Genomic DNA, 4,464 nt, shown 5'->3' on the forward strand with positions numbered 1-4,464 from the left:
AACAAGCCATCACAGCTCCCAGGCCAGCACTCTGCCCCAGTGGTCTCTGCTGGGCCGGGTTTAACAAGCCATCACAGCTCCCAGGCCAGCACTCTGCCCCAGTGGTCTCTGCTGGGCCGGGTTTAACAAGCCATCACAGCTCCCAGGCCAGCACTCTGCCCCAGTGGTCTCTGCTGGGCCGGGTTTAACAAGCCATCACAGTTCCCAGGCCAGCACTCTGCCCCAGTGGTCTCTGCTGGGCCGGGTTTAACAAGCCATCACAGCTCCCAGGCCGGCACTCTGCCCCAGTGGTCTCTGCCGGGCCGGGTTTAACAAGCCATCACAGCTCCCAGGCCGGCACTCTGCCCCAGTGGTCTCTGCCGGGCCGGGTTTAACAAGCCATCACAGCTCCCAGGCCGGCACTCTGCCCCAGTGGTCTCTGCCGGGCCGGGTTTAACAAGCCATCACAGCTCCCAGGCCGGCACTCTGCCCCAGTGGTCTCTGCTGGGCCGGGTTTCTTGTGGAGCGCAGGGAAACTTGACAAACCCTCACACAGCGTCCCCTTGGTAATCCTGCCGATGGTCTGTTGTGGCAACCTGAGTCACCGCTGCTGCACTGTGCCGGGGCAAGGTGGCCCGGGGCAGACGGCACTGTTCACTGTGGTGTTGGCTGCTGCACTGTGCCGGGGCAAGGTGGCCCGGGGCAGACGGCACTGTTCACTGTGGTGTTGGCTGCTGCACTGTGCCGGGACAAGGTGCCTCGGGGCAGACGGCACTGTTCACTGTGGTGTTGGCTGCTGCACTGTGCCGGGACAAGGTGGCTCGGGGCAGACGGCACTGTTCACTGTGGTGTTGGCTGCTGCACTGTGCCGGGACAAGGTGGCTCGGGGCTGACGGCACTGTTCACTGTGGTGTTGGCTGCTGCACTGTGCCGGGGCAAGGTGGCTCGGGGCAGACTGCACTGTTCACTGTGGTGTTGGCTGCTGCACTGTGCCGGGGCAAGGTGGCTCGGGGCAGACTGCACTGCTCACTGTGGTGTTGGTGCATCTCTCAGCAGTCAGCCACAACACTGTGCCAGTCCTCCCCAGGTGGTGTTGATGACTGGCTCCCCGTCACACACACACAGCAGCACAACACACCACCTCAGAGGTGGGTCTTCATGTGCCGGGCAATGTGCCCCTTTGTGTTAAAGTGCTTCCCACACACTTGAACTCTCTCAGGCCAGAGTGTCTGAACATGTGACGCTCCCGGGTTTGGTTCTCTCTCAACCTTTCTCCACATTCCAGACACTCATGAGGCCTTTCACCAGTGTGTGTGTGTTGAGGCCACCCTTCTGTGTAAACCTTTGGCCAAAAACTTCACACTCATGAGGCCTTTCACCAGGGTGTGTGTGTTGAGGCCACCCTTCTGTGTAAACCTTTGGCCAAAAACTTCACATTCATGAGGCCTTTCACCAGTGTGTGTAAGGGTGTGTGTTGAGATTACTCTCGCAACTGAGCACTTTGCCACACTCTTGGCATTCATGGGGTCATTCACCAGCGTGTGTAAGGGTGTGTGTGTTGAGGCCACCCTTCTGTGTAAACCTTTGGCCACAAAGTTCACATTCATGAGGTCGTTCACCAGTGTGTGTAAGGGTGTGTGTGTTGAGATTACTCTCGCAACTGAGCACTTTGCCACACTCTTGGCATTCATGAGGTCGTTCACCAGTGTGTGTAAGGGTGTGTGTGTTGAGTTTACTCTCGGAACTGAACCTTTGGCCACACTCTTGGCATTCATGGGGTCGTTCACCAGTGTGTGTAAGGGTGTGTGTGTTGAGTTTACTCTCGCAACTGAACCTTTGGCCACACTCTTGGCATTCATGAGGTCCTTCACCAGTGTGTGTAAGGGTGTGTGTGTTGAATTTACTCTCGCAAATGAACCTTTGGCCACACTCTTGGCATTCATGAGGTTAGTGGTAAGGTACAGGTGGGGAATAGGAAAGACAGTAGGAGTGTACAGTTGTATGGTGTAGGTTCGTTAGTTGTTCTGGTGTAGTTATTGTTTATCGGGCACCTTATTTGTATACCCCCGGCGTGCTGGGGGTGTGTGTTTAAATTGTTTGTGTGTAGAGAGCTAAGCTAAGCTATGGCGTCACTTGTGTGAAGTGATGTGTGGGCGGTTGTTCTCGTAGTGACTTCAAGCTGCGCGGAAACCAGGGGTGGACCAAGTTCGTGCTGCCGTCAAGCTCCTTGACGTGGGTGTAGTTCACGTCGTCTTGCTGGTCTAGTTTCTCCCATATCTTTCCGGCCGCCTCCCGTAGCCTTGTGCTGACTAGTTGTACTCCGAGTCTGCGGTGTTGTGCTGCTGTGTTTTCCGTGTACGGGTATTTCTGTCCGGTGGCACATCTCAGCGCTTTGTTCTGCAGCCTCTGAAGCTGTAACATCTTGGTGTGGGAAGCCATGTGTGTCGGGTGAGTAGTCTAGTATAGGAAGTATCTTAGTCTTTACCAGATACAGTTTGAGCCGCTCTGTGAAATGCCAGAATCTGTTTAGTGATGTGAGGGCTGTTTTAACTTTCATGGTTTTGTCGTTGACATGTTTAACGATCAGGCCGGTGGATGTCACTGTGTGGCCTAATATCTGGCATTGTTTTTGGTGGGAGATGGTGTTGCCCTGTATTTTTATGCCATTTATTTTTTTCCTGCCGAGTGCGACCACAGCGAACTTGTCTATGTTTGTTTTGATCTTCCATTTTTTTTCAAATGTTTTGAGTCTGTTCGCCTCCCGCACGACCAGGGCGTCATGGTGGTCTAGGGTACCGTTGGAGGTCACTATTTGTGTCGCGTCGTCAGCATAATATATATCCATACAGCTTCTGTTATCAGACCGGGGCATGTCAGAGGTGTAGGTGATGAAGAGCGTTGGTGATAACACGCTGCCCTGTGGCACGCCGCTGTGCAGGGGAACGGGAGGATATTGCTGACTTAACTCGAATGGAAGCTGAGCGCTGATCAAGGAAGCTACATAACAGTTTTTCCGTTAGCTCTGGCAGTCCGAGTTGAAGTATTTTGTATTGCAGGCCCTGTAGCCAGACTTTATCAAACGCTTTGCTGATGTCGCGTTGGATAATAGTGCAGTTTAGTCCTTGTCCTTTAGTGAGTGCTACCTTTTCGCTGGCGATGGAGATAGCTGACGTAGTGCTCCTCCCTGCCCTGAAGCCATACTGGGACGGGTTATAAAGGTTGTTTTCCTCCAGGTGACATCTGAGTCGTAAGTTGATTATTCTTTCAAAGATTTTTCCAGGGACTTCTAGGAGTGAGATTGGTCTGTAGTTCTTGGGATCCGTGGATGGTTTGCCTGGTTTAGGTATCATGGTGAGTGGCTACTTTGAATCGTTGAGGGAAGTAACCTGTTGTTAACATCGCATTATATATGGTGAGTAGGTACGCCAGCCCCCGGGGGGGTAACATGCTGATTTGTTGTTTATCTATTTTGCTCTCTCCGGGCGACGTGTTTTTCGTTTTGTTTATAGCTGATCGGAGCTCGGCTGTGCCTATTTCCATAGTCAACAGATGGGCCTGTGTTAGGCGCTGCAGATCAATCGTATGGTGTGGCCTGGTTCTTGTTGGGTCCTGTTGGAGCCATGCCTTTACTTCCCGTTCATTGTCTTGGTCATAATGAGCGTTGTCTTCAGGTCTTATTGTGAACACTGACTTCCAGGTTTCTCTGAACTCTTGGGCAATACCCTCGTCATCCTGTATTTTGACTCCTCCCTTTTCTAGGTGTATGGGGCGGTGGCGTGTGTTGCCCTGCAGGCGTTTTATTCCCCAGAAGGCTTTTGGGTCCTTGTATTTCTCGGCGAGGCCTTTTATTGTGTTTTCCCAGTGCCTGTTGTATGCTGTTTTGCACGTATCTTGTAGCGTTCGTTGGAGAACTCTACTTTGTTGATAAAGATCATGCGTCCAGCCGTGCCTCCCGGCGTATCGGAGGATGTTGGTAAAACGTAGCTGTGCGTCCGTAATCTCTTGGTTACGGTGGGGGTATGATAGTGTTTTGTGCCTTGTGAGGGGTATTGCTTGTGCTTGGGCAGTTTTGACAGCGGTATACCAGGTGTTGACAGCGGTTTCTATGTCATCTGTGTTTATCCCCTCTAGATGTAGGTCAGGTAGTTCTGAGTCAATAATGTTCTTATATTGCTCCCAATTCGCCTTTTTTGTGTTCATCCGCTGTGGGCAGGGCACGACAACGGGAGTGGTTGAGATGGTGAACAGTATTGGGAGGTGGTCGCTGCTCGTTAGTGGCCCCTGGCTGGCGTGGGTGTTGTGGTATGTTTTCCCATTCGTTAGAATCACGTCAGGCGTGGTGAGGGCTGAGTGGCCTATAAACGTGGGGAAATTTGGACCTATGTGCTGGGCTCCGAAGGTGGTGATGATTTTCATAATGTTTCGTCCAGTTGTATTTGTGTTGGAATGGCCAAGGCTGGTGTGGCGTGCGTTTAAGTCGCCTCG

The 4,464-nt window shown here is 52.5% G+C and overlaps 1 long non-coding RNA gene across 1 annotated transcript; it reads right to left on the reverse strand.

The window, feature by feature from the left end:
• Positions 1 to 326: 326 nt before the first annotated feature.
• On the reverse strand, positions 327 to 1,921 carry LOC126991481 (uncharacterized). Its single transcript, XR_007745545.1, has 2 exons — positions 1,562 to 1,921; positions 327 to 1,395 (listed from the first exon to the last, which is right to left on the reverse strand). It is a non-coding gene; the product is annotated as an uncharacterized LOC126991481 (long non-coding RNA).
• Positions 1,922 to 4,464: the final 2,543 nt, after the last annotated feature.

Source organism: Eriocheir sinensis, unplaced genomic scaffold (assembly GCF_024679095.1).
Source record: "Eriocheir sinensis breed Jianghai 21 unplaced genomic scaffold, ASM2467909v1 Scaffold29, whole genome shotgun sequence".
NCBI classification, from domain to species: Eukaryota; Metazoa; Arthropoda; class Malacostraca; order Decapoda; family Varunidae; genus Eriocheir; species Eriocheir sinensis.